Raw genomic sequence first — 18,722 nt, forward strand, 5'->3', positions numbered from 1 at the left:
CGGGGGCAGAGTAAGGAGAAGGTGTAAGGAGCCCTCTGTGAGGTACCAGCAGGCATGTGCTCTGTGGCAGAGGATGGGGCAGCTCTGCAGCGTCACCTGCCCCGCTCTCACAACCCTCCTGGCTGCTCAGAGCAGTCTGTGCCACCCTGACCACACGCAGTGGGGCCACAAAGGCGGTGACAGTCTGCATCAGCCCGTGAGGGACACCCAGAGCTGGCTGGGATTGCTTTAAAGCTAGCTGGCTTTATTTGTACAAGGGTTTGTTTGGTTTTCTTTATGAGTGATTTTGAAGGATCAAATTGTTCCTAGAACATGCTTTCCAGGCTGATTGAGTTGCCGCTAGCCCTGACCATACCTGCAGTCAGCTGTTGGTATCCCTGTCCTGTTCCACACCAGCATGGAAATTGTGGCAGGGTGTGGGACTTCCTGCACCAGTATTTTGCTTTGCAGCATCTACCACAGCCCCGCTCCAATCTTGATTTGGGGTCTCTGGCTGTGACCACAACAGATACCTTGTGATAGGCCAGGGAGGCCACTTGTAGGCATGAGTCTTTCTGATGTTGAGAGGCACCAGCTTTATTTTGGCAAAGCAAATAAGGCTTTCACGTGTAAAGGCAGGGCAGCAAGAGGCCTCCTGACCGTTGTGTCCTTTCATTTTTACCCAGGGAAAGGGTCCCAGGAAAAAGACACCATCCTGCTACCTGCAGGGTATCTCACACTGCTCTAACAGCCTTAATTTCAGCAGCTTGGCATAACTGGGTGTGTGTCTTTCATGTCTCCCTTTGCCATCTGTCTCTGAAGGCTTCACTGGAGCTTGTGGCCTGGAGCCTGCATGTACAGCAGATGAACATGAGGAAATGACAGAGAGATTTATGTTAATTCAACATTCTCCAACATGCAGAGCCATTGCATTGGTCTCAGGTCAAAGCCAAAGCTTTCACTTCCCTACAGTTATAGTAAACAATAACTAACAGATGTTGTACTTCAAACCAATCTCTTGTCTGTCCTAGGAGATCACACAGCTCCTTGGTAAGTGCAGGAACTGGTTGTGGGGATTATAAGAGTAGAAGAGGCAGGGGGAAAAAAACCCCACCGTGTTTAGTGCTAAACCTGTGGTGAACAGTGTCAGTGGTAATATACAGGAAGAGAAAAGTCACCTCACCTCACATCTTTCCTTGGCTGGATTTTTCCTGGCTGAAGAACTGATTTTGGAGTTTGGCAGACAAAGAGAAAAACCGAGACAAAACCTTGTTTCTGACAGACCCAAAAAGTCATTCTGTCTCCAGATTGTCCAAACTCCCCTCAGTATCACCTGTAAGCTCAGCAGTGGAGTCAAAGCAAAACTTTGCCATTTCATCCTGGTGAATCTTCTCATGTGCCAGCAGTTTTTAGCCAAATTTTCTGTCTTCCAGCCAGGGAGCAGTGCTTTTTCCCAGCTGACCACTGGTGTCCAAGAGGAGAGGCACGGCAGCAGTTTGGCATTGGCAGCACAGCTACCCCTGTGCCTGGCTGGGCTCACAGTTTTGGCCAGTGACTACCATGGGGCAGAGGCTGCTTTTACATCTCCCTGTCCCAGCTGCCTGTGTATAGGCAGTGGATATAGGGTCACTCTGCCCCAGTTATCTCCATCAGTGGTGGACCCAAGAGATGATACCCGAGCCCAGGCATCAGTTTGGACCGGTGCAAACCTGTCAGAGGACAAGAGATTTATTACCCTTTTTTCTCCTCACATCAGCTAGTGAGCAAGTTCAGCCTGATCATTAGCAAGGAAGAGCCATTTGCCCAATTCTGTAACTAACTGGAAGGTGCTGTGAACTACAGCCATAAGACAGGGATTTGGTGGTGTTAACAGTCTTCCCCCAGCTGAAACAGACCTTTTCCCTTCTGCTCCCAGCACTGCCCTTCAGAGAAAAAAGTACCTTCCACTTAGCTTACTCTGTCAGTAAGCCTTGTACTCAGCTATGCTGTGCTGTGAGGGGCTTTGGATGGAAACAGAGACACCAGATTCCCTTGTACCTCTCCCTGCATGCTGTGACTCACCAGCTCTCCTCTTTCATTCTCCATCAGGAATGCAAGATCCCTGAACAGCAAAACTAATTTATTATTTTTTCATGCAGTGTCTCAGGGTAAGGTGCTGCAGCTCATGGACAGGATTGCCTTTGAAATGAAAGAAACCCTCCAACTGGTCTCTGCCACATCCCTAGCACAGGTGCCAAACCCACCCTGCTCCCTTTATAGTTCTCTCTTCCCTTTCTTCCATTTCTTGCACTGAGCTCCTTGGCTGCACCACACTGTATGAACTTGTAATAGGATTAATGTGACTTGAAGCCTGAGTCTGTATTCAGCTTGGATCTAAGTCAGTAGGCATGGGGTCCATGGTACTTGAAAGCAAGCAGGATGGCAGTGGCTGAAAGTGCTTCTTGTCACCTCTGCAGCCTGGATGTGCAGGAGAAAACATCAGGTTTGAGGGGCCAGAAGCTGGGGATCCTCTGATGAGACACTCACATAGCTCTGCCTCTGAGTCAGCACCATGCTGCCACCATCCCCTTGTGCCTGTGAGGATGAACGAGGATCTTCTCCATATGAACCATAAACCATGGCTGAACCGGGCTTTTGGGCACTGAGGTTCCACGTGCTGGCTGCCCCAAGGCCATAAAACTGGCGAGTGCAGGAGCTGGGGAGGACCCCCAAAGGTGCAAGGTGACTGTGTGTTACTTACAGGACAGAGGCAAATCTTGCAAATCCTCTCAGGCCGTGTCTGTGCTTGGGGCAGGCTTTGTCATGTTTACCCCTGCGGTCTGCCTGCTCTAGCAGAGTCACCAGGGCTGTCCAGCCAGGGTGCGTGGAGCTCAGGGCCATCTGTGTCCAGCTCCCCCAGGACCACAGGTCTGATGGGCTGGGCTTGCACAAAGGTACCTGAGTCTTCCCTCTCCAAAACGTGCTGCAGCAGAACTGGAAGTCCTGGCAGGAGGCTGGTGTGCGAGCGTGCTGGGTGGCTGACAAGCCTTGGCAGGTCTGGAGGCAAGCTCCTTGGTGGCACAGGGAATGGTGTAATGTGGGACCTGGGAAATGGAGCACCTCTGTACAGCCAAGGAGGTTTTAATGTGACAGTGACGCACCACAGCTCCCATTTGCCTGTCAGGTAGCACAGCTGAAGTCAAAAGATGAATTACCCTTGGCTAAGGATGCCATGTAAGTTTGCCTAAAGCCCAGTTAGGTAGGAAAAAAAAGTTTTATTTTACAGCTTCCCAACATCAAATTTCAACTACAGCAGATACTGATTTGCTTTCTGAAATTAAATATCAAATTAGCTTAAAATTATTAAAAAGCAATCTCTGTTCATTACAGTGGGGTAATATATGGCTAGATTTCAAATTTTTTAATCTCCTCACAGCTGCTCACCAGGCACAGAGGGCCCATTTTTTCTATCAGGCTATGATGCTACAGCTTTAGTCCTGTGTGCTCTTTGAGGCTTTCTGTAAAGCATCAGGTGGTCACATCACACTTCAGTGCCTGCATGTAGCAAGTCTCATTCATACTTCTGTTTAGTAACAATGCGGCTACCAAATGTCACCTGTCACAGGCAACTAAGCAATGTGACATTAGTGACTCACCCCACATTCCTGGGAACACCTTGGCCACGGACACACTTTTGTGAGTGTACCACACCCTTTCCTGCAGGATTTAACGCACCTTGACTGCAAAGCACCTTAGCATTGTTGGCTTGGAAAAAAGTGGTTTTCTGACTGCTTAGCTGCTTGGCTACTATCAGAGAAACCGACTGCTGTACGGCCGGCTCTGCATAAAGCACGGTTCAAACATCTCGGTGGTGTCTGCCTGCAGACACCTGCCACTTAAATAGCTGGAGTGCAGAAAGCATTCATTTTAGAGTGATCTTAAACTGAAGTTATCATGATATGGCACACGTGGAATAATGAAAATAAGGAGATGATACACTCTATCTTTGCAGAGAGATTAGGTAAATACAAAAATAGATTATTTTTGATAACACAGTTAGACTTGGACAGAAACACTATATTTGCAGGTTCATCCCATGGTTTACTAAGATTTTTTTTTTCTCATGTGATAATGTAACTTGCATAAGTGCATTAGAAAGTTCTAAGATTTGTTTCTGTTTTCACACTGGTTTCTCTGGTTCATAGTGGGACCACTATAATGCAAATTTAGCTTATCCCTACTCCCATTTTAACACATAACCTAAATAATATTTAATGTTACAAGCTGCGGTTGTGTTCGCATTCTGCTCTTAGCTGGCTACAGTCCATTATATTTGTCAACAGATAAAATGAAAATTTAGCCTGGCAATCTGCATACTACATTTTTTTTAGATGTTGCAATTACTTGATTTGCTAATATATTTTTTTTTACCTTTCCCTCCTTTTGTTTTCACATTCATTTATTTCCTCTGTTTATAACACCTTAAAAAAAATTACAGAGCAGATTTCCCACCACCACACTTGTTTAGTTATGGAAGCATTTATAAGTAAAGTAGTTTACAAAATAAATGGGATGGTTTTAACATCTTTACAGTAGGATAACCCTTCCACTGTGGAGAGCAGGACAGACTTAAGCCTGCCTGCCTCCAAAGAGATGGAGACAGAGCACAGCCAATGCCTTGGGAAAACAAGCCCTGGCAGGGTCACTTCTTTCCAGTGGGTTGTCCCAGGGCGGTGTGTTTCCACGGAGCCAGTTTTCAGCCTCTCAGCACCACTCCCCATGCAGGATGGGCGGGTCACAAATGCTTTGCTACCTGGTGTGCCTGCGTTCTGATTATTCCCCTGAAATTTTTGCTCCATCCAGGCCATGAGGATAGGTGTTTTTTTTTGGTTTTTTTTTGTTTTTTTTTTTTTTTTTTTTTTTTTTTTTTTTTTTTTTTACGATTGCTTTTCCTGTGGAACCCCTCCCCAAGGACGACAGGCAGTTTTGTGTCCCGTTTGCTGGCACCGGATCAACTGAAAGGCTGGAAAAGCAACCACATGGAAAGCAGAGATGCTTTCCTCCAGTCTCCCAGGCTCTCGAGAGGCTGTTGATGAGCAGAAGGGTTTTCACTAAACGGGCAGAGGCTGCCGAGCTCCCTGCTCCCTACTTAATCAAAGTAAGCTATGACAGAGACTGCTTTTCCACCCCATGAACTGTGGGCCATGCAGAAGCCCCTCGTTTCATTTCCCAAACTTTTTTTGGCTGCCAAATCTACCCAGGCTGACATCATGCTCCACTAAGGGTGAATCAGCGCGGCTGGGGAGTATGGTTTTGCAATCTCTTAATGACAATCCGCCACAGCTTGTCCCTGTATCAACTGTCCAGGGAAACAACATTAGTGCCCAGTAAGCAAGAAACAAGTTGCAACTTGCGGCTTAGGCAATGCAGCTGCTGCTGCAGCCGCGCACGTGGCCTGGGAGGAATTTTATTGCTCAGCTCCATCTAGTGGCACCGGCTTCGGAAGGACGGCGGTGGACGTGGGAGGGGACATGGCCCGTGGGGACAGTGGGTGTCCGTCAGGTGGGTTTAATTACAGCTCTTCTCCCTTCGGGTAGATGCATGCATAAGCGTGCATATCACTGTGAATCTCTATTGTAATACATACACAAAAGGGGCACAAGAGTTGAAAGGATGCAGAACCACCAAAATTAGGGTCAAAGCTGCTCTGTGTAGTCTCGTTTTCCTGTCACTCTTCTGCTTTCTTTAGGGGATGTTTTGCTCAGTTACTACATCGTGTCTCAGTCACAAGATGAGCTCTGGGACCACCACTGGGTGTGCCTGTGTGTCACTTCATGAGACAGGTCCTCAATCCTGAACTAAACTGCTCCCTGAAGTGCAGTATATAACAATCTTAAAGGAGTGGTGAGGTATGACAGCAACTATAGCAAACATAATCCAAAGTAGCAGTGTGAGTCTTGAATCTGTGGGGGAATGTTTGGGCTGGGTCTCAGCTTCAGCCCCAGAAAGAGCTCAGCCAAGCAAGCCTGGATGGAGTCACAAAATGCCATTTATTCCTGGCCAGGGATAAGCTAGGCTTCAGTGAACCTTGGAAAGTCAATTCAGCTTCAGGAGCCAGAAGGAATAAGATTCATGTCAATCTGTTGGCAGGTTGTAACATTTTTTTTCCTAGTATTTCCCATGGCAACTTAATGTAGGAGAACCAGAAAGCGAGAGTGACTCAAAGTAGTGGAGAAGGGCTAATGCCAAAATCAGCATGATTGTGAAAAGCCTATTTGCATTTTTCCCCAGGGATGCTTGCTTTTAATATAGAGAGGTGCTAAAACTAAAGATACTTGCTTATAATGACATGGGTTTTCTTAATGACATCCTCAAAGAGGAATTTCTTGGACATACTACTCCATTTGGAGATCGGAGTGAATAGCAGGGATTCACACTGTACTTTGCTGAGTAGAGGCACATTTGGAGCGGCTTCCTGAGTCCTCAAGATCAACAAATCCACACGAAAGCAATGCTCAGCTTTTACACGCTGCGGAACCTTTCAACTTCAAAGTGCTTTGCACACATTAACTCATCTGAGAGGTGTTCCGTCATGAAACTGTTATGCCTTTGTTTCTTTTGTACCACGCTATTATTATATATATTAACCTGGTGCCTAGAGGCCCAACTGAGCTCAGGGCTCTGCCATTCATAGACAGAATAAGAAAACAGCTTCTCTATGCATGAGCTCACGATCTAAAAGAGTAGCAATGGATGGGAAAGGAGACAGAAGTACTGGGAAGTGAAGTATGCTTTGTGCCGCTCAGCCATCGGCTTGCAGACCACAGGCTTTACAAGTTCGAGGCCAGCATGCAATCTGTTGGCTTCCGTGCTTCCTGTTAATGTCTAAGTTGGCAAGAAGGCCTGACAGCCATTTTACCTCCGGAACTGAACAGGCTAATACAGTCAAAATTGTGTGCAACACCCTCTCAACTACTCTTTTGCTTGGGTCTTTTCCTTCTTGTCCCTTAACACAAACCAAGCCTTATTCTTATTGAAACCACCCTTTACACTCCATATATAACCGCCCCCTGCCCCAGTTATAGTGTCCACTGTTTGTGACCTCAGCTGGATAACTCACACATCTAACTTACAGGGTTGTGCATGCATACTCACACGCTGAAGTGGAGACAATGTCAAGTCTGACATTTCTCAGCTACAGGTTACCATTGTACCTGCACTGCAGTGTCTTGACAGTTTGGCCACTGAACAAGTGTATAGGTTTGTGAAATCTGAAATGGTGCTAGAAGAGCTCTTCTAGCAGCTCAGATATTTAATTTATTCTATGTTTTGAAATTACAAAAGAACAGAAAAATAGCAAGTATTATTACTAACAGTATTTAATATAAAGAATTTACCCATGCCAGTGAGGAGCAGTCCCATGAATCCAAAGTAAATTCAGAAATGTGCACATAAAGTACTAGAAGCCTGTGCAACCTGGGCATCTCTGGGGGGAAAGAAAAAGAAAAAAAAAAGAAAAAAAAAATCCAAGGAGGTTGCAAATACAAAAAAAATTGTTTGCAAACCATATGCTGCAAATAATACCTCAGGAGTCAATAGGTACAAGAGTGTATGTCCAGATGTTGAGTATTTAACTGCATGTAGGTTTGGAGACTTGATGCCAGGACCCTTGAAACACAGGGACCATTATCTTCCCAGGAATAATTCTGTGGGAAATCAGTCCTGAGGATCAGGCAGGTCCTAAGAATTTACTATGGACTGAAGATCTTCCTGTGGGATTTGACAGTGGCTACTAGCTCTGTAGCAGATCTCTGGAGGATGACTTTAGAGCAATATGGAAAGGCTGGCCTTTCAAACTACCTAGGCAGACACTTTCCTCCTAGAATAATTTCCAGTGTGCTTTAGAGTATTATCCTAACATCCCTTTGACAGCTATTTCATTCACATTATATTTCATCCTCCTCTCTCCTGCCTTGTACAAGGAGATACACTTGTATAAGTCTTTCTGGAGCAGAGGCTTGTTCTGCTTTTATGTGCCTAACATAATAAGGCCCAACCTTGAGGGGCCCTAGGAACTCTCCTAATAAATAAGCTGAATTAATTGCACGTTTGTCTCCTTTAACCATGTGGGAGGAATAATGCTTGTGGACCTTTATCTTCTGTTGTCAGTTTTCCAAAGTTTGCTTTGGATGTTCACGACAATTCAGGCATGTGCCATAGAACTTGCCCATGCAATCTATCTTGGTGAAGAGCTTCATTCCTGTGGCTTTTCCGGAACTTCACACCAATTTTTAAAGTAACTTTCCAGTCTGGTAACTCAGGTTCCTGTGACAGCTCTCTGGCCCTCTGACCAATTTTACACCGGCTCAATAATGGCAGTCAGGAACGGACAAACAGTGAATACACAAATTATCTAAATCGTAGAGCAGCAAATAAAGAAATACTTATAAAGATTTTATGTCATCTTCACTTTGCATTTATGTAATTTATCACCTTTCAATGTGCCTGCACTTTTTAATTACTACAATCCTTCCATCATTTTTGTAATTAAAAGAAGCCAATTATAAGACAGTCTTAATTGGCTAATAGTTGTAGTAAAATGTACACATGTGTAAGTAAGGATGATTGTTCTTTCTTGTTTGTTTTTGTACTATTCGCCTTTCAGATATCTAGGTTACATAATTGTTCCCTTTGGCTTGAGATCAAGTTTTCAGATTAACGATGGCTCTGCTGTAGAGCACTGTGGAGCTGACATACGGCTAATCCACCTGACAGGCTCTGGCTCCTCATTCCTTAAAAGCATGCGGATGGAGGATTTTGATATTAGAATGGCACTGTCAGTCATTTATTAAGTGAAATCAAGGTCCCAATCTCCATCTCTAAACCAGTGCTAGGAATAACGAGTTCAGTGCTGGAATGCAGTGCTTCTACTCTTGCACATGGGCTTGGAGATATGTAGGAGTCTCAGCTTCCTTTGCATATGGGGGTATTATTACATGCTTAGCAACTCTGAGAGTCAGACATGTATAAAACCCAAACCCAGCTTTGTTTTCCCTAAAGTAATTATAATTAAAAAACACCTTTTTGAGTCCTTCTCTTATGGATGTAGGACATACGATATTTTGTGCTACCTTCAGAAACATCCTGCCAGTGAGGTTTCCATGACTCAATTTATGACTTGCTCTTGCCTAAAATGAGAGAGCATCCAGCAGACCTTCTATCAGACTGCAACACTGAAGAGGCAACTGAACAAGCCAGAGATGACAAGGTGGGAAATACTTTTTAAGGGGTGTAAAACTGAGATGAAAAATCATCTGCAATGTACACTTTTCTCAAATGTGTTTTAATACAACATTTAACTGTAGGGATGTGACTAGGTTGTGCCCTCGAGTATTTGCAGGAATGCAGGCTCAGGTCCACCCACACAGCCCACCAAGCAAGGTTTGCATGTGGGTACAAGGTATGTGTGCCCATTAACAGCAATTTGCAAGGGAGAGACCTGATAAACAGCTCCTTTGCCAGTTGTTGGGTCATTGACACTGTAAGCCAATAGAAAAGTGGCTTTTCAAAAAATGCTCCTTAGATACCACAGCAGGCGTTGTCCCTTCAGACGGATGAGGGCAGGCTGCTCTAGAGCATGTAATTGCATTTCCTTCTTCAGAACAAAGATGCTTGTAGAGTTCAAAAGGCAATAAACAGAAGTTTATTGTAGAGTTGCTTGCAGAGTTCAAAAGGTAAAATAGAAATGCTGAGAAAAATGCTGTTTTCAGGATTTAGAAAGAGGATTCTAAAAAGCCAAAGGCTTTGGGAAGGACTGAGGAAAACGATGCAATTAGATTATCAGATCACTTTGCAAGTAACCAAAAAGCCCCTCTAATAAAAATTACAGGATATACAACGCAAAGCAGCTGTGAAACACTGAGATGCTGTCTTCCCTGAGAATAATGATCAGTTCATTGCTATCAAAACAAGACATAAACAAAACTACGCCAAAGTGATATCGTAGCACGAGACGATGGAAGTACATAGAGGTAGGCAGAGATAAGGGGAGGAAGGAAGGGTTTGGCTTGCTGGTGCTGCAGTGGGAAAGCAGCATGGGGACTTAGGAAGAGACTGGGTGTGCTTTTTGTGTCAAAAAGACAGAGAACAGGAGCCAATTCAGACCAATTTGAAGCCTGCAGGTTAGTCATTATTAGAGTTTATAGCTTAGTTCTTTCAAATGTTGAGAGTTGAGAAGTTGACACATTACATTAAACACTGAGTTAGTTCACCTACTCAAAGTAGCAGCTCTGTAATACAAAAAACCCCACACATGCTTTCATTTAACTCATTATATCACTTAAGTGGATGAAAGAGGCAATGCTTCCAAGGACATCTGAAGATATTACTGCATCTTTTTGTTGCACTCACTTCAGTGTGGTCCTACCACTAAGTTTTGGCAGTGATTCTTAGAAAAAAATTGCATTTTTAAAAATTATAAATCAAATTTTCAGGCCTAGCTCTCACAGCTAAGGCCAGAGGAGGGGCTGCCTTAGATTTTTTTTTTGTCAAATTTGGGTTGAGTGCTAGAACTAAAAGAAAAACGTTTTCCCCCAAAGAATTTTTGCTCAGAATGAGCAAAGGAAATTTCCCCAAATGAGTTTCTGACAGGAGGGAAAGCTGAGAAAACTCGTTTTGGCTGCTTTATGCTTAGCAACGTGCGGACTCCGCAGCTTGCGCCTGGCACGGCTGCCCTGGCCAGCCCTGATGGGCGGCTGCAGCCTCGGCGACGAGACAGGTCCGAAAAGCCAGAGAAAGGTCCGAAAAGCCAGAGAAAGGTCCGAAAAGCCAGAGAAAGGTCCGAAAAGCCAGAGAAAGGTCCGAAAAGCCAGAGAAAGGTCCGAAAAGCCAGAGAAAGGTCCGAAAAGCCAGCAGGGGCAACCATTCCGCATCTCTTCCCGCTAGCGGATGGCATTGACCGAGCTCTTAGGAGAACACTTGGGAGGTTTTTCTCCCTTCTGCTCGTTAAGGGGAGAGGAAATCGCCTGACACTGGTTAATTAGGGAAGGGGGTGTGGCAGTGTGCTGCAGCCGAGCTCCATTGCAGCTGGCCCTGGGCTTTGCTCCTGGGGTATAAAGGCCCGCGAAGGCGAGGTTGCCGGCCCTTTGGGGCGGTGCTGTGAAGAAGATGTTGTTTCATGGGGGCCCCAGGCCGGCGGCCCGCAGCCCGCCCCTCACGGCCCGGCCGCGCCGCCGCTGGGTGGCGCCAGAGGCTTCGCGGCGGGAGCGCGGCCGAGGGCCGTTCCCTGCTGGCCTGCGGCCGTGCGTGTGAATTCTCGTAAATTCCCCAGTTTTACGTGAGAGAAAGGGAATGCGAGGCACACGTAAGGCATGGCACAGGCCGTGTAGCAGACTAAGAGACGAGGCTTGGGTTGAGAGCCTTTTAAAGTCTGTGTTGGAGCTATTCATCGCGTGGGTGATGTGCGTTTCCCCGGGGGTTCAGGTATCTGCTTGGAAACGAAACTTTGTCTTTCATGACGCATTAAAAAATGGTCATGCCTGCTCACCAGTCTGCTTAAAGGTACTTAGAGTAAGGAAGGTAAAGAAACCTGAGACTTGCTGGTGGGAGAGGATGAGTCTTAGCAGCCTCTTGGTGACTGATACGAGACCTCGAGCTCAGGACTGTGAGTGAGACCAAGACCGTGCAACTTCTGAAGTAAACTACGGCTGAGCACCACAGACTGAGAACTGGTGCTTTTGGCACAATTTCAGGTTTTTTCCCCCCTTAGTCTGAAGAGTCAGACTAAAGCTTCTCTTCTCCATGAAGAGATCCAGTTTTGATTTGGAAACCCCAAGCAAAGATGAAAAAACCTTCCCTGGGTACCTTGCTGCTTTGGTTAATCACCTTGTATATTACACCTTTGTCTGATTTCACAGATTAGTTTTCTTGGCTTGAACTACAGAGTTTTTCTGGTGTGCATGTGTGTCTTTACTGTGTTAAAGATCTCTCTAATTTAATTTTCTCCTTTTGAAGCATTTATATACTGTAACTGATTCATCCTCATCCTTTTGATAGCCCGAACAGCTGGAGCTCCACAGGCATCTCTTGCAAAGTATTTACTTGAGCTCTCACTTTTTCTTTGTGGTGCTTTATACCTCCTCCCAAGTTCTTAATCAAAGACCTGAGAAAAAGGCTCTTCTCCCGCTGCTGTCTTCCCCTGCAGCACAGGCCAAAAATAGGGACTGTGCTGCACACTCATTTTGCTTCTTCAGATGTGTCTGCAGTGTCTTAATTTTGTAATGAAAATTCTTTTCAAGTTCTCTGCTTTCTATAATACACTGTTGTCCGGCAAGGCTTGTGCTTGCTATTCTAGTATTTATGGTATTGCATTTGCTTGAGTGCTATGTATTACTAAACTGAATTTACTTATTATCAAGTTATTTTACTCTTTGTCAGTCTCAGGATGTTAAACAAACGTGTATGCATCAGATGTACAAGCATGTGCTAGGTTTGGTTTTATTTCATAGAAGAGGGAGGAAAAAGACCTTTTTTTTTTTTTTTTTCATGGGCTGTGTATTCAGAATGAAACCCTGCAGAGCCCCACTAGAAACTTGCTCAGCTGATAATGTTTCCCTAGTATCTTTGTGAGTTTGCCAAGTTAGCCATTTTTCAGTGCACACGTTGTACCATCATTGTTGCCGGGTAAGAGCTACCTTTTAAAGTGCAGTACCCTGCAGCTCTGTGTCAAACGCTTTGCAGAAGTTGTTGCACTTCCATGATAATCATTGCAGTCTCAGAGCATGCAATCAGGTTTGTGAGCCGGTGTCTGTTTTCCATATAATCGGAGAGGCCAGCCCTACTTATGTTCTCATCCTTTCATTCTTTATTGATTGCATTGCATGGATTTTGCCATTATCTTGCCATGCACTGGGAGTTATAATTACTGATGTCAACCCAATCTCTTCTTCAGTGAGTATCAGTACAATGCTTTGGTCTCCTGGCGTGTTCCCAGTTGTTTGAAGGGGAATCTCTTCTCAGTGTAATCAGAAGAGGTATGAAATTAGATACCGCTGCAGCCCCTAAGCTCTCTCATGAGCAGCTTGATGCCAAAGGCCTGGATAAATGAAAAGTAATCATGACACTGATACTGTTCTGATTTGTTGATCCACAAGAACATCTTGTGTCTTTAAACCTCAATTTGACCTTCACAATCCTGTAAATTTATAGTCTTTAAAACTGTAGTCTGGAAGGGTAAATACTGTATTCTTTCTATGGCAATGTGGTTTGCATAATCCCTAGCAGGTATTGAAACTCCATTTTCATTCTTACTGATATATTTAATTTTCTTCATATGGACAGTGAAGAGCAACTGAGGGACTCTGTGTCATTTTACCAGACTCTAATCTTTAACTGGGTTGTAACCAATTAATCTGACTAGGAGCAGACGCAGTTATCAGAGCAAACAGCCATCTGTTCATATCCTCCCTTTTAGCCACTGCACAAAGTAGTCTGAAAGATGTAGGGCAGGAAAAAGAATGAGCAGATAAATTGGTCTCCAGAATGATCCTCCAAAGAATCTTATCTTTCTTTCCAGGAGAAAGGGATATGGATTGAATCTTCAAATCGCATTTGTAAAGAGGAATTTCATAACTAATTTCCTTCTGCTTTGCCTGATTCTCTGCAATTGGAGCTGTACCTTTTGCTAACTGGGAAACTTCTCTTTTGGTGGTGCTTGCCATTACCAAACCCTACAGATAGATGCAGGCAGCCATCTTAGATTTCACAGAATGACTTAGCCCTATCCTTTAATATCTATAAAAATAATCTGAGAGTTTTGAAAGATCAAAGATTCACACATGCAAAATAGAGAGTTAATTAGAGAGGGGTTTTTTTTTTGGTTGTTTGTTTCTTAATTAGGATTTTTTTTTTAGATCTTAATTATCAGAAATACTTTTTTTTTAAAAAATTATTTTAAAAAATTTGGAATTATATTGCTAAACTTAGATTACATCTGTTCTTAGTCTCCTGAGGTGTACACCAGGGTGGTTTGTAGTGGTGGCTGTACTTGTGAGTATACCTAGAAGTTTGGAACAGGAGCTAAAACCTTACTGACTAGAGACAGCAATTTAATTTTTGATTGAAATGGAAGACCCCTTAGCCACTGGTCTTCATAATGTGGTTGTTGAACAAGAGAGAGGGGTCTGATTTCAGTCATATTGATAACTTTTGGGTTTTTCATGTAATTCTGTGATAACGTGTGACTTTTGTGTTCACGAAAAAGAGTGTTTTGTATGACAGGTGCTTTGTGAACTTAAAAGAATAAGCTTGTTCTGCATCCTCCCCTGATTTTCCTGTTATTCCGGTCCTAGCTTTAAGTCCTTCCCTGAAGCACAGACTCAGCAGCATGTTGGATGCCTGGCTGTGTGGCGACGTCATTCAATTGCATGTGCGTCAGAGCTCTGAAATGCAATATGAGCTATTAAGTGAAGCTCCTGGCTAAATTTGTAGCTGCTCCCGTGCTGTAGAACTGCAGCTGTTTCCTCTGGTGGTGACGTCCCTTTGGTCTTGCACCCGTACTCCAGGCCCGCTGCTGTCGCTACTCTGCATGGGGCGCCTGTGGTGATGGCTCTGCTCTGTCACAGGGTACAAAGCTGGTATGTGCAGCTGTGCACAGGGAAGGGACTATGGGCAACACTGAAATGTTGTCACAAGGAAAGTTCTATTATGACATGGAAAAAAAAGTTATTCCCGTGGGGTAGCAGAGCACTGGAAACTGAGCCAGAGATGTGATCGTTCAATCCACATTGAACCTCAAGTGGGCAAGGCCCAGGATCTCACTATCTCCTGTGGACTCACCCCTGTGTGAAAAAAGTTTTGATTAGGTGACTTCCACATATTATTTTCAGCCAAGTTTGTTTTTTTTTTTTTTTTTTTTTTTTTGGATGATTCTTCTGCAGTCATTAGTACTCGTTCCTCATACCAAAGTTCATTCCAGCTCTCTGGATGATAGAAGTCATGTTTTCACCACAAGATGATTAAGAAGTGTCGTTATGTTTCTCTCTGAAAATTAGCCTTTTTTTCAGGCTTCTTATCTTGGTGGCTACACCTGGGAAGTTACTCCGATTCCCAGAGTAGCTGGATTCTTGTCTACTTTCCCAGGTGTGGGTTAAAGCCTTAGGCTGGAATACAAACTCTAGAGCATAAGGAATTAACAGCAGTCATGAAAATAGGTGATTTTGAACTAACGGGTGTGTTCTTCACTAATGTGAATCTCCCATTTACTTCAAATTGCAGTAGTTAAGATCCAAACAGTAAATATTACTGTAAGGTACTGAAGCAATAGCTGCATTTCTGGCTTCCTTGCTGGGAGTTAGTGGCTTAGGTAATTGGGTTCATTGCTATTTGGAGCATAATCAGCAAGCATTCATTCTCCATACAGCCAGCATATAAAATTTGCAAGAGCTGCATACCGTGCGTGCTCAATCAGTGTAAATCATTTAGCAGCCCGCATAATGGATGTCTGGCTTTTGGACTAAAAAATCCACTTGGTAATACAGGCAAATGAGTCATGAACAAGTCTTCCAGTTATATATAAAATTATTATATCCACAAGAGACTCTGAAAGCTGAAGATATTTTAGCTTTCCAGACAGCAGAGGGGAGATGAAATGCTGTTACAGAATTTTTTTTTATTCTGAGTATTTTTATTCAGTACCAAGATGGCATTTTGTTAACTTAGTAATTGTTACTGACATAGACCAGCTCAAATCTCTTGAAGGACTGGAGAATATTCTGTTCAGTGAGGGGTCATGGTAGTGATGAACAGATGTAAGGAGATCTGTCTTGAAAATAAGTTTCAAGAGCAGGAGTGGGTTGGCTGAGTATCAGCAGCTGCAAGGGAGGCAGATGATGAGCTTCCTCCTTGCCAGTGGATGTCATAGCACTAAACCTTTTCACTCAGTATCTTTGCCAGTCAGCAAATGCTATGAGCAGTGAAGCATAGATTTGAGCTAACTTCCTCTCCTTCCTTGAATGGCTCCTGTGTCATAGGAGAGAAAACATTACCCCCTTCCATTGTATACCCTTTCTCTTGCTTTCAGAGTCACAACATTAAGGAATCAGTAGGAAAATCAAATATCTTGCAACTTCTTATTTGAAATGAGACCTTGTTTAGCCCCTCTTTAGAAAAAAAAATCTCACTATAAATTATTTTTCCTGAATTTTGTCTTGACTCTCAGAAAATTTGCTTCTCTTGACATTTTTCTATGCTCTTTCCCATGCTTGTTTGTGCCCCCATATCACACATGAAATACGCACATCTTTGTAAGTGTGACCTTTAGCTGGTTTGTTGCAGAGAATAAAATGCCATGGGTCAAACTCACTGGTACTTATGATTTGCCTGGGTTGCCTCGTTAAGCAGGATTTGGCCCTGTAAATCCTAGGGAAAAAGGGCTTAATTTTTGTATGACATTTCAGTTGCAGGTGTGAGGTGGTTATTCTTTGCTTGGTTGATTGGATAAGGCTTTTTTTGTTGTTGTTATTTTGTGGACTTTAAAACAAAAAGCACTGATCAGGGGTTTTGAGTTATCCTTGAAATGCCTGGGAAACTCTATCAGTTACCTTAAAATAAGACAAGAGGGAAGAAGCTGTCTAGTGTTTTAAAATGTATGTACTGATACTCTGCACTTGTTTCCAGTCCAGAGTCTCCAAGTGCTCCATAATGATAGAGAGCTAGCACTACCTGCTGCATCAGGAAAGGAATCCTGTTCCCAGAGAAATGCTGTTATGGAAATCTGTCTTTTTAATGCTGCCACAAAAGGATAAAGCACTTTGCAAAGATCTGGTCTCCTCAGACTCACAGTTCTAGCTCAAAGTAAGATAAAGGAGAACAATTGCTCACAGATATAAAAAGAGGAGGAGGAATAAGAGAACGTGGATTAGAGATCAAAGCTGTAACATTTTGTAAATGGGTATGTGAGAACCTCCTCTGGATCGTGGATCATTTTTGTTTGATTTGTCTTTCCATCCTGACTAGCAGATAGGGTTCTCTGTGCTTAATTCTGTTTCTCTTTTCTTCCCCTCACCTCTTTTCTTCCACCCCTGCTGCAGGTCAGGGTGATGGGAGCTAGCTCCTTATCTGCTGTACAGGATCAGGATGAAAAGGACCTGGAAAGGTGATGAGTGATTCATGTGAATCTCATTAAACCTGGCCTCCAATTCAGTTGTTCTTCAGTGCTAATGGAAATAATTTCTCATTTACATGGACAGTCTTGAGGTGACAATCCGAGTCAAAGCTGCCCTTTGGAAAAAAAAGTAAGGTTTGTCCCTGGGACATAATATATACACAGCTGCTTCAAAAAGCCATCCTGGGATGGCTGGTTGTGGAATCAGTTCATACTAAAGTGTCATCAGTATCTCTGCCCTGTCTTGCATTGTGCTATAGCTTCAAAGCACTGAGCAACAGCAAATGTGAAAGACTTCAGGGAGCAAATGAAATTCAACAAAGTGCATTAAAAATGGAGGAAGAAAAATCTCTGGTAAGGCAATTAGTTAGATTAACAACTAGCCATGTTTCTTTGATTCTCTTTCTAGATGGGGAACAAAGAGATGACATAGACTTTAATTCCAGAAAATGTCACTCTCCAGTGAGAGAAACAAGGTCTTCCCAAACTTTGCTGGCGACAGAAGCCAAGGAAGGGTAATTGATGAACCATCATGCAGATGTTTACAGAGCCGTTAAGATTTGTGTGAAGACTGTTCAACCCTGAAAATGCAGTGTTTTCTGCAAGGAAGAAACTGTCACGTCAGTGAGAGACCTTTTCAAATTCTCTTCCCATCAGTGTAATCCTTCAGACCTGAGAGTGACCTGCAAATTACGCACCTGCACTTCCTGGGTGATAGAGTGCTCAGTGCAATGGACTAGGCTATTTTTTCCTGTGTGACTTTTTTTTTTTTTTTTTTTAAGAAGTAATATGTCCAAGTCTATGACTGGACTGATACAGAAAGATAAAGTCACCATGTACATGTGTAACAGAGTCCTGGAATAGAATATTTAAATATTTTGTTGTTACAAAATATATTTGAAATTACAATGTTTGTGTTGGTTAATTTAATGTTTTGTGCCTATGTGTTTGAGATTGGTGGCACTGCCAGGGACTCTGGTACTGACCAGAGAAGTATCGTCAGCATGAACTGTCAAATATCAGGCACTACAACTAAGGGATATTTATGACTTTTCTCCTCTGAAGGCATTAAAGGCATTGAAGGAACAATTTGTGTGGAGACGTCAAGTAAAAGGTAATACAGTAAAAGGCTATTTTACTTTCTATAAGCATGGGGAGGAAAAAGGGAAGAAGAGTGTAGTATTTTTAGGATATTGGAGAGAGAGACACAGTTGATACAGTCTCAGTGCTTTAAATTAGTCTGGTGGTGAATGTGTACCAGCTAAGTTAGGAAAAAGATATTATCTGTACTGGAGAAGAAAAGTAAGCAAGTCTTTATTTAAAATTTAATCAAATTTAGACTTTAGTCAATTTCTACAAAGTAGTAACATACCTACTAAATCACTTTAATTCTTGACAGATAATGTACTAAAGAAAATATAGTGGGATTGTAATTGGGCTTGGGAGTAATATACTTTGTGGGAAACCAGATTATTAGGATAATTTTTCAACTTGACTTAACCTGTTACCCTGCGAGGTTCCTGTCATTAGACTCTGACAGGCTGGACTGCCTCACTGACTTGAAATCTTTGTTCCACCTGAAATGTGCCCTTCTCTTGTACCT

At 43.3% G+C, this 18,722-nt stretch overlaps 1 long non-coding RNA gene across 1 annotated transcript; it reads left to right on the top strand.

The window, feature by feature from the left end:
• The first annotated feature begins 11,277 nt into the window (after positions 1 to 11,277).
• On the top strand, positions 11,278 to 17,974 carry LOC120752530 (uncharacterized). Its single transcript, XR_005700740.2, has 3 exons — positions 11,278 to 11,439; positions 17,046 to 17,249; positions 17,529 to 17,974. It is a non-coding gene; the product is annotated as an uncharacterized LOC120752530 (long non-coding RNA).
• The last annotated feature ends 748 nt before the right edge of the window (positions 17,975 to 18,722 follow it).

The sequence above is a fragment of the Hirundo rustica genome, chromosome 5 (assembly GCF_015227805.2).
Source record: "Hirundo rustica isolate bHirRus1 chromosome 5, bHirRus1.pri.v3, whole genome shotgun sequence".
NCBI lineage: Eukaryota > Metazoa > Chordata > Aves > Passeriformes > Hirundinidae > Hirundo > Hirundo rustica.